Source organism: Ambystoma mexicanum, chromosome 7q, assembly GCF_040938575.1.
Source record: "Ambystoma mexicanum isolate Mex_15411 chromosome 7q, UKY_AmexF1_1, whole genome shotgun sequence".
NCBI lineage: Eukaryota > Metazoa > Chordata > Amphibia > Caudata > Ambystomatidae > Ambystoma > Ambystoma mexicanum.
The window spans coordinates 511096965-511109095 of NC_090941.1; positions in this window are offsets into that span (position 1 = coordinate 511096965).

The window sequence follows — 12131 nt, forward strand, 5'->3', positions numbered from 1 at the left end:
TGGGATGGTCAGTAGGGCCACTGTCACTCAAATTAGTGATGCAGGGCTCGGAGGAAGTATAAGGAGGATCCCCAGACCACCACACTGGGTCCCCACATTGAAGTAGGCGACAGTCGCAGGAAGATAACCCTTAACCCCAACTCTACTGTTGGTCAGGGTCGTGAGAAAGGAAGTCAAATAGGCACCAATACTCCCTTCCAACCCACCAATCATGCCAGTGACCAGACTAGAAAGAGGAGTCTGCCAACAACCTTTAAAGAAACTCCTTCCGGTAAGGTACATGCTTTCAAAGAGCCATCCAAGCTCCGCCTCAGATCCAGCACTTCAAAGTAAGACGAAAAACCTCCCCCTTTAAAGAAACAATGTTACAGTTCAGTCTGTCAGTGTGGGGTGCTCAGGTGGGAGTTAGCAGAAAAAATGTTGGTAAAGCGTGGCAAGAAAGAGTACGGAGAGAAGAGCAGGAGGAGAGAGATAGAGGTTGGAGAGACAGTCTGGAGGAGAGCAGTGCCATCTGAAAGAGGAGAGGATCTGAGGGGGTTGGAGAAGGATACACACATCATTGGATAATTGTTGAGGAGTAGAGGAAGTGATATATCAGCAAGAGAGAGAGAGAGAAGGGCCAGAGGGGTAGAGTCTTTCTGGAGTAGAGACTGGTGAGGAGCGCCAGCCTTATTAGGAGGTAAGATCAGGGAGGTTCTGGGCAGCTAGTTCAGTCCACGGCAAATCTTACCTAAGGGGAGATAGGGCACACATATGTACAATCTCGCAGATGGCCAGGGAGCTTAGACTAGTGAGGGTTGGGGAGGAAGTGTCCCAGGGACCATAACCAAGGAAAAGAGAGTTCAAATAATGTTAAGCATAGAGGGTGCCAAAGAAGATGGCTGCCTGAATATGGAGCTCTGCCCAGGGACAGAATATTCATATGAAAGCGAGCAGCCAGGGAGCCTGTTTCCCTGTGATATCCTGGGAGAGCGTTCAAGCACACAAGGTGGTGTGGCGGCAAAAAGCTGAAGGAACTTGGTGGAATAGCGGAATCCTACTCTACTTGGTGCATGAATTGGACCTGGGCAGGCCATGAGGACGCGTGGTTGGCCACTTGCTGTTGAGCCTGTAGGGTGTGCTTTGGGGCTGCTGCTGGGCACTCACCTGGAGTCTGTAGGGTCCCTACATCCTTTTGGGGGAAGCCTGGGAGCAGGCTGTGCTGATTACTGGAGCGGGCATCCGTGTGTGGCGGGCGAGGTTGGATACGTCACAGCTGTGGAGCTAGTCCCTGCTCACAGCTGAGAGAAGACCTGCATGGCCGGAGGCTTGGCAGCCCCACCGTTCTGTCGGAAGTGGCTGGAGAGTCGGCTGTGCTGGAAACCACCTCTTTTTGGAACAGGACCAGCTTGACTGTGGCTCAGCCGGGGCCCCAGTTCCTAATAAGTGTGTAGAGGAGTTCCATGAGGAAAGGGTAAAGGTGTATTCCTCAGTGGAGGAACTGAGATTAGTAGGGAAGCTGCATAAAATAAGAGTCATAACGTTGATCTGAGCTTTTTGCCCATATACTTAAATTGGCTGCAGTGATCAACTGAGGGGGACGGTGTGGAGGCCAATGAACGCAGTGAGGTCTGTGCCCTATTGGTGGGCACAATGTTGGACTCCAGCTCCCAAAAACAGAGCAGGCTTATTGCCTTTGTGAGAAGGTGGCACGGGAGAGACTCATCTGCGACAGCAGGCGAGCAGAGTGCATCCAGAACTGAGCCAGAGAAGGCTCCAAAATAAGCAGACCTAAAGTGTCTCATGATGGAGATGAAGGACATATTAGGCAAACTGAATCAGAAGATGGACGTCGCTCCAGCTGCCTTGAAAGTTTGCAGCATAAAAGTGTGCTCCGCTGCCGAAAAATTGGAGAGGCAGAGACATGTCCTGGACTAGCAGAAGATGCTTTACATATATTAGGGGGCAAAGGGGCACGTCTGGAGAAGGATATGAAGACAGTGCAGGAGAAGAATGATGCTTTTGGCACTGTTGACCACCACACCCTGCTTCTGGAACTGCCAAGTGCTGGAATTTCGTTCTCCTGGTTTGAGTCCTTCTTGGGTAAACATTCCCAATCACTTTCTCTTCGTCCTTTTCTATCTGATTCACAGCCTATCACCTGAGGGATTCCTCCTGGTTCTGCTCTCTCTCACATTCTTTTCAATGTCTACATTCAGCCTTTGGCCAGGCTCATCCAGCTCCATGGTTCTGCTGTTACTCTTATGCCTACGATACCCAAATCTGTGTGCGTCTCGATCTGGCGGCGGCTGATGCTGATGCACATTTGCATTGCTGTCTGTAGTCCATGGGTAGCTGGATGAATTGAACCTGGCTGAAGCAGAATGCTGATAAAACTGAACTGTTTTGGTGGTGGGTCCCCCTTCATCCATTTCTCTCGGGGCACAGGCCTTCTGGCCCTCCTCTCTTGGACAGTTGCCTACCCCAGTGGTTAGATACCTGGGCTGTAAAAACGCTGCGTCTCTTTCTGCAGAAGCTCAGGTTAGCATGGTCTGCAAAAATAGATATTTTAAACAAACATTTCTTTAGAAGGTTCTTCATTTTGTGTCAGGTCATCTTCGTGCTCCTGTGGTGTCATCTTCCATCCTTGGAATGCTTGCCTTCTGCAACTCTTTATATTTAAACCTCTCTATCATCTCAATAGGCTACAGGTGTTGCAGAACTCTGCTTCCATGGCTGCCACTGGAGCCCTTTGCGTGTCTCCATCTCGCCTGTCCTCCTCCACCTGCATTGGCTACCTGTTGCTTGCAGTATTGCGCTTAAGGTGCTCTGCATCGTCCACCATGCTTTTTATGGTCTCGGTGCAGAGTACCTTCAGGAAATAATTCCATCCTTACACTCCCGCCCGATCGTTGAGATCTGAGAATGCCTACCTTATTCAGGTTCCTAGGTTTAAATGGCGAACAAGCTTTCTCTGTCGCGGCGGCAGTTCTGTTGAACAATCTGCCACGTTCTTTACGTGTGACTAATAATCATCTTTTGTTTCGCCGACAACGTAAAACCCTTCTCTTCTAATCTGAAATTATTTTTATCAGCTGTTTTCCTCGTAGTCTTTTGAGCACTGTGATGCCTTCATTGGTGTAGGTTTGCACTTTACAAATTTGTATAACATAACATGATCTTGAGTTCAGGGTGCACCGTAGCAACATACATATTGTGGGCCTTCCGGATAGAGCAGCTAAGGGCCCGCTTGAGATATTTCTTGAAAAGCACCTGCCTGGGATGCTTGGTCACCCTGTCTTCGCTGACACTTTTTAATTGACAGGTCACAGTGCACACCTGACCCTAGACTGGCTCCTTGTTGCCCCCCACACATAGAGATCGCTAAAGTATTGAACTACAGAGACAGACTTAATTCTCAAGGCGGTCAGAGAGAAAGGGGAGCTGTGGTTTGAAAATGCTGTGGTCTACAGATATCCAAACTTCAGAGTGCAGTACAGGCAGCCAGGCGCACATTGTGAAGTGCAGGCTGTGTGCCAAGAATATGGACTATCAAATGCCGTTCCTGGCAAGGCTAAAAATAATCTGTGGGGAACAAAGTGCATTTTATGACATCAGCAAAAGAAGCCTCCAAGTTTATTGACACTTTGTGAAGCTTGATCTCTGTAGTACTGTGTATTTTCGTAGGAGTTTAGTCTCTTGAAGCTATGTAGTAGTGCTCTGATGCTCTGATTACTGCAATGAAAGGCTCTGTGTTGTCTGTGCCTGAGCGGGCTCTTGCTTAATGCGAGTATCGCCCATGGATCGAACGGGCCACCAATGTTTGTTATGTTGGGTATTGTTGTTGGGTGCACTGAAGGTTGGGGTTTATCCAGTGGGGGTGAGTGGTGGGAAGCATAGGGGGGGCTGGATGGCTGGGTACAGGGCTGCTATGGTCATATGGCAGGCTTCATCTATTCTTACCGGTAATCAGTGGATACTTTGTACAGAGGTATCTTGGCAGAACTGATTGAAATCCAGCTAGCTGAGAGAGAAAATAAGGGGAGAGCGCTATGGTGAATAGGGGACTGTGTGGCAAGGAGGTGGACACATGGGTATCCTGGAATGTTAGAGGACTGAACAGTCTGATTAAGCAGCAGCACATTATAACATATTTGACAAGGTATCGCTGCTCCATGGCTATGCTACAAGAAATGCATTTGACTCAAATTGGGCATGATCAATTCTGGAAAGACAGAAAATGCATGAAACGGGAGCTTATAATTATTGTGAAGAACAGGACTGGGTTCCAGCACCACAAACCGATTCTTGACCAGGATGGGAGGTTTATCATATTGATGGGGTGTTTCTCCAGGCACCCGATTTTGTTGGTCAATATGTATTCCCCAATGTTGACAATCCCAGCTTCTTTCAAAATATAGAAAAGAGGCTTACAGAATTCATAGATTATACCATGATTATTGCTGGAGATATGACATGGTCACAGATCTTGCACTGGAGAGGTCCACAGATAGAAGTAGGTCACTGACAGGGTCACCTAAAGCACTGATGAGGCTTCCTGAAGCATACTTGCTGATCAATATCTGGAGAGAGACGCATGTCTTGAAGCGTGAGTACACGTTTTACTCATCAGTGCACAACTCCCATTCCCGAATAGATAAATGGTTAGTTTCCAGGTGACTGCGTGATTGGGTTGAGCATTGTGATATACTACCTCACACGTTTTCAGACCATTTCCCTGTAACGCTTGAATTGCATGTGACTAATGCCTGAGTTATGGCCAGGGGCTGGATGTTTATACAGGAATTCTTGTGAGATACAATATTAAAGGCAGAATTGCAGGACTAAATGGGACGTTTTGTGGAAACCAAATAGGGTACTATCGACAGTATGGCCAAACTATGGGAGAAATATATTTTTACTTGAGAGGCATTTGCATCTCTAAAGAAAATAGCTACTCAAGGCATTGAGAAATACTTTGGATGGAACAGAGGAGGCCCTGAGGACAGTGGATCTGGAGGAGTTTAGGGAAGCCGCGATTAGAGAAATTAGGTTAATTGGGTGAAAGGTCTCAGGTCAGAGATATGGTGAGGGGGACAGGCTGGGGCATCTTCTGTCTTGGGCCATTCGTGCGGGCAACCCACATACGCAGATTAATGAGATACTGGTGGATGGCATGTCATGCAGGGGCCAGGATGCAATTATGACTGCCTTTGTTGCATATTATGCCAAGCTGTACTGGGCTCCGAGACTAATCGTCAAGAAAGGCTGATAGAGTATTTGGAGAAGATAGAACTGGCATGGATATTGGAGGATCATGGAGTACCCCTTGATGTTCCCATTTCTGAGACTGAGGTTAAGAGAACCATTAAAGGCTTAGCAAGTGGTAGGGTACCTGGCCCTGATGGTATCTCTATGGAATACTATAAAGAGTTCAGTCAGATGGATTCCCTTCTGCTAATGACGGGTGTTGGCTATAAACTGTCTCCCTTGATGAGTAAGTTAGTACTGCTGGATCAGTGTGGCTTTACACCAGGGAGATCCACTGTGCGTTCTCACATAAGGCCTACTACTCAGGAGGTGGCCATGTTTTTAGATGCTGAGAAAGCATTTGACAGCTGGTGCTGGGAGTTTGTTTAGCGTGGTGAGCTGTATGGGGGTAGGTAATTGCATGCTGTCCGTGAGTAAGCTGTTATACACGGGCCCGTTGACCAGGGGATTGGTTAATGGCATGGTGTCAGCCCCATTTAAGTTGCATAGTGGAACGCGGAAGGGTTTATTTATTTATCTATTTATTACCTTTATATACCGCCCCTAACCTTCAGGCATCTGGGCGCTTGAATTTAAGAATATGGTTACATTTCAGAGGCTTAGTTATACAGTACAGTTGCAAATGCAGGTATAGTGTTATAATCAGTTTATACAGGTGAAGTAGTCATATATGGTAATAAATTACAAGTCAATTGCATTTTGAGGCTTGAGCAATCATGCGCACAGTACATGTGCGGTAGTCATATATGGCTGTAAGTCAATTACATTTGAGGCTTGAGCAATCATATGCGCAGTACACTATCCCGATTTCAGTTATACTGTATAGGTTTTGTCAAACTTCTAGGGGCAAGGAGACATAAGGCGCAGTAAAAGTGTGGTTGGTTCTTTATATCCTGGGTGAAGAGCCAAGCTTTTAATTTTTTGCGAAAGGACCAGAGAAACTGGTCAGTCCTTAATTCCAGGGCCATAGTATTCCAATAGTTAGCTGCTATGACAGGGAGACTGGATTCTCCTGCTTTTTGTCTTTTGTACTTACGAGTCGTTAGTTGCCCTGGGTAGGCTGAGCGCGTTGGTCTGGCTGATTGAGTTCTAGAGATTAAGTTTGAAAGGTAGCGTGGAGCAGTGTTGGATAGGCATTTGTGGGTAAGAGACAGTACTTTGAATTTATTTCAGTCTCTAACTGGAAGCCAATGAATATTTCTTCTGGTTGTGGTTATGTGCTCTGATTGCATTGTTTTGTACAATTTGGAGCTTCTTAATGTTTTTTGTCAAGGAGCCCGCGAAAATGGCATTACAGTAGTCGATCCTGGAGAGGAATAGTGCTCCGGCCAATGTGAACTGGTTCTCCACAGCAAGGTATGGTCTGCAAGCCATGATGAGTTTGGAGGTATTTGATGAGGCTGAGGTGATGGCATTGACTTGTCGGGAGAGAGTAAGTGAGGACTCATGATACACACCTACCATCCATGTTGAAGGTTTGATGTTTTTGAGTTTCGCTGGGCTGCCTATAATCAAGATTCCTGTCTTATCGTCATTAAGAGAGAGTTCATTTTGAGCCATCCAGGCTTGAATGGCGAGGTAAATAGCATTTATTATTTATTTTGCATTTTTAAAGCGCTCACAAAGCCGGGGGCATCGAGGCGCTGTTAGAGTAATTGTTTATCTTAGTTACATAGTTGTTTGTCTTAGTTGTGTATTTATAACGTGCTTAAATACCCAGCGGTTTCTAAGTGCGGACCCGGGGATGGAACCTGTGTTGCCTTGTGCCGTCTTGCTTCCAAGGTGGGCACGTTGCCGCTGAGCTATGTTCCTGGGCGTTAAGGGATTTGGAGTCAGTGGCATAGTCCCCAGTGATTAATAGTAGTAATTGGGTGTCATCAGCATAATTTGTATAGGTGACAACCTTAGGGTTGTCCGCTAAAGGGTACTTCAATAAAGTTTGACCTATGCTGATTAAATATATATAGGCAGGGAAGCAGGTGAGGGTAGACTGAGAGATGATCACCCTCCCACTGGAGCAAGGGGGACTAGACATACGTGATCTTGAAACATATTATAATGTGTCCCAAGCAATCCATGCCAAATACTTGTATGGTCTGGTGATTTATGCACCTCAGGTAGCCCTTGTCCGCAATGATGTAATCTGTCACATTGTGCCAAATCTCTCATGATAATTACAGAAACTTCATTTCCCATGGAAGTTGATGAATTTATGTCATCTCAACAGTATGAAACTTACATGCTTCAGCCGTACACGTACGGGTACTACACTTCAAGCTTACATGCTTCAGCCGACACGTACGGGTACTACACTTCAAGCTTAGATGCTTCAGACCTACATGTACGGCACTTATGTTGAGTTCACTGCCGCCTCGGCTGCAGATCGGGACACCAATAATGTTGCTGCACAATCTCAATGCTGCAACTCAAAGTAGCTGGAGCCGATTTAAGGGATTCATGCTTTTCTCATGGTCAGCTTTATGTGGGTTGCCTCACAGTTGGGAACAAGCCAATTTGTTCACACTAGCTCCTGCAGGAAAGAGTAGCAATATTGTCTCCAAAGAAGCATTGGTTTAGTTCAATCCATAAACTTCTAGGACTGAAGTAGGAAATACTGTGTGAAGCACAGATACACTAGTAATATATATAATAACATAGTAAATATTGAACGAAAAAACGTATTTTCAAAAAGCTGTGCGTAGATGTAATAAGGAAATGCTGTAGATGGCAGCAGTGAGGATGCCAAATAATCAGGAAGACGCATCGGTGTATCGTAGTCACACACTGTGTGTTACCTCACAGAATGGGCATGAACTTGTGGATCGAGCAAAGTACCAGGTAACAATGTGTGGAGCCCAGGACAAGCGAGGATATGTAGCGGAAGCTGGCCAATGCTTCCCACGAAAGCTGGAGTGAAAGGAACACTGGGAAACCCTAGTTGATGAGCTCCTGGCGCTCAACCAACAAGACAAATCAGAAGTGGCCGCTCTGTGCTCGGACGTCGTTATTGTAGGTATCAGAGGCCGCATTGGTGTTTGCAGCTTTAGCAGGTAAGCACTGTAGTGGGAGAGCGTGAATTTGACACATTCCGTTGTCCCTATAAAGATGTTCTGAAATAAATATTAAAAATAAAAAAAGGAAACAGTTAGTAGCTCATATTTTAAGTTATTCTTCTCGTCTTAGAGAAGGAATCTAGTGGCCATTTGGTCTGCTGCTGGCCACGCCCTCCCCCCAAGTGTAGAAAGCCTATTCAAGCGAGTCTATATTGTTGCCTCCCATCTAGATATCGCCTCAAAAGCACACTGCATTTGTTATTTGTGGCGCTCTATTGTTGTACTCCAGATGGGTGTCTCTTGGAAGGTGAATTGCATTATGTTTTATCACATCTAGCTACCCTTAGACAGCGCATGGACTAATTCCATATTGTACTCTATTGTCACTCCCTGTAAGTGCATTGCCCTATTTTGTGTTCTTTGATTTTCACATCTAGGTATCCCTAAGAAAGACCTTGCATGCTATTTCACATCCAAGTATGCCTAACATTTCACCATCCTCTCTGAGTTTTACATTGTGGTGTTCCCGTATAGGTGTCCCGGGAAAAGTGTGTTGCATTATCGGATTGAACCCTGTTGTGTTTCACATCTAGGCATTCCAAGAAACCCTCCAACAACCTCATACTCATCTAACCTCACTCACCACATGCTAACCAACCAGGCCATCATAAATGCAAGAGAAACCTGCTCCTAATCATTGTGCAACCCTCAGCAACTCACTCAAACCCCTTGACAAGTCAAACACTAGAGTTTTCTCATCTTGAAAAATGTGCCTCCAGTCTACACACCAAACGCCACCTAGAAAACACACCCACGCAGATGCCAGTTGCTCCTAGTTCTGCATGAACCAACAGTTAAGGGACAAAATGCCTTGTCTTTCCCTCTACTCCCCTAACCAGCCCACTCCACTTTTGCTTTCAGGTCCACAAGAGTGCCAGGAGACCATGCAAATGGCAGCGGTACATAGTATGAATCCACATAACATTGCATAACGTATATTTAGCAAGATTCCAGGAGTGGATGGAACTGTTCCTACACAGAGGTTGTAGATGAATTGGTGAACCATACAGTTTTCTAAACATCATTTAATGCTGTCAGCACAGAACAGAACATGAGACTGTTATTATTTAAAACTTTGTAGTGTAAATAGTGTATTTCACTGAGCAGCATATACTTCTTTGGAACATTAAGGACACAAGGGGGAACTCTTCTTCTTCGGTAAGCAATCACTCATTCATAACAAATGCATCATCCCATTTATCCATTCCCCTTTACCATTCAATATTCCAAGGAGGGGCAATTTGAATCCAAGATCCACATTATATTTTTCTCAACCCACTGCTGGCCATTCCCAGAAATAACATTTGAGGCAGTCCTGTCTGAATTGTGCATGCTCTCACACTAAATCCCCACTTCCCTGCTTCCTGTTCTTTGAAAAATGTGTGTTTTTCCCCTTACAAATGACATTGTGTGAATTACCGAACAAACAAAAGATTAATAATGCTTTTGGTAATGTAACTTTGTTAATGTAGAGGGTAATACGTTATGGAAAGCCCCACCAGAACAAAAGGTTTAACCCCAAATGTGGAAAGTCTAGTTTGCTTTATTCGTTCTTGCTATGGTAGATTTAGTATTGAAGAGAATATCACACACACACAAACATAATATGTATTATATTTAGAAATGTCCTACATATTATGAACAGAATGTTGCACAGTTTGAGGATTTGGATTTACATGCAAAAATAGGGGAAAATAATAAAATAGGAAAACAAATTGGGTGCAATCAAAGTTCTTCAAAGCAGTATATTTTTGATAAAGGGGTGTAACGAACACGATATATGTTGCAACACCATAAAATGGTTCACATGTTTTAATATCTTTGCCAGGATGGTCGTTGAGACTTTGCGTACCCAAACTATCAATCTAAAGGAGGAGTCCTCCTAGTGTTTAATGTTCATGGCATAGTGTCTGGTTTTGCACAACAAGATTGATCAGTGTTTAAAGCCTGATGTTTGTGGATGTTATCATAGTCTGTGTTCATGCAGAGAGGCTATACCTGCAAGGTCTGTTAGAATTATTTAATAAAGTGCGCCCTAGGTAGCCTAGTCATATGGAACTGAGGTAGAATGAGTGAAATTCATCCACCTGCATTCGACATTCCCTCGTAGTTAGATGCAAATTAACGCTGGCATTGCCACAATTGAGATTTAACTTTGTTGAACATCGTGGCGCATCGTTCCCTGAACCCACTTGATCTTTTCGTGATGGTCACAACCTTCATTTTAATAACATGGTGTTCACTTGCCTTTTCATGAGGCATATATCCTCTGGAATGTCTTCCATAATTGCACGACATGGATCGTAGCTGAATTCAGGTCTTATTGCTCTGCCCTTGGAATAAATATATCATGGGAGGTAAAGATTAGAAATTAACATATTTATAGTGTTCCTCCAAGCTTTTTATAGGCTTATTACCAGTGCACCGACTACTTATGGTCTCAAGGGCATCCAATCATATTCACTAGGATTTTCCATTAGCATTAATCCACACCCAGTGGCCCTTCTTGACATTCTTGAAGTCTCCCCGGAGAGATTAAGAGCACATCAAATACACAGGAAAGGGCTCATTCAGGAATGACAGCCCAGTAATGCAGAGTTTCAGTAAAACATTTCAAGAGAAGCATTTAATAAAAGTTCCAGACTCAAGAGTTAACAAAGAAAGTAAACTTCTGAGCAGATGTATGGCTTGTTCAACAATTGAGCCATAATAGGTTTACACAATCCTATCACAGATATGTTTTGAATGTCACTCCCAAGGTTTGCTCAATATGCGTCCCTAATACTGTATCACCTACAGTATAGTACAGTTATATTTTCCAATGTGTGGACATCTCAAACGTACCTATTTCTGCTGCAGAACTGCTCAGCAATCTTTATACCAAGCATTTCAGACATACATCATATATGTGTCCTATGTAGGAACCTGGATGAAATCCATTAACACAAAGCATCAGTGCTATTTTGAAAACTGCTGTGTATTTGAAAGCCCAAGTATCTGATATTGCGCCAAATACGTGCATTCTGATTCACGATCCATATGGGGGGGTGAAGGGGATAGAGGTCCCCCCTTAAAGCTGTAAGAGTGCCTGAGAGATAGAGGTAGGAGGAGGCAGCAGGGGCAGCGATGACAAGGGTGTTAGTGAGGAAGGTGCAGGCAAGGGAGCCAGGATAGTGGAAGATGGCCAAGCAGACATATGGAGAATCCATAGGTCGGGAGAAGGAATGACAAAGAGGATGTTGGTCAGAGTCTCTCTGACGGAAGCACTGATGTAGGTGTCAGTGATGGGAAGGAGGCCAGTAAGTCCTTCTTGAGTTTCTTCCTGCCAGAATTAGTGAGAGGTGAAGGATAGGAGATGGAGAAGCAGTTAGAGTAGTTGGGGAAGATAGAAAGTGCCATAGTGAGGGGCACAGAGTGTGGTACACTTAACCAGGCAGAGCAGCTGAGGTACGTGGGAGGAGGTAGGAAGGAGGGAGCAAGCACACAGGGAGACACAACAGGATAGGGAAGAAACAATGGGAAGTGACAAGGGGAAGGGAACATTTAACAGGGGCCGAGGGGGTAACCAGTCAGCACATTCCCATGAAAAGCAGAAGCTGAACACACCTTAAAACAATTTTTAAAAACATCAGCAAAACCAAAGCAGGATGTGAGCACAGCCAAAAACGATATTTACCAACCGCAGCAACACCAATACAGGATGTGAGCATAGCTAAATTCGAATTTTAAACATCAGCTAAACAATGCAGGATGTGCACACAGCTAAAA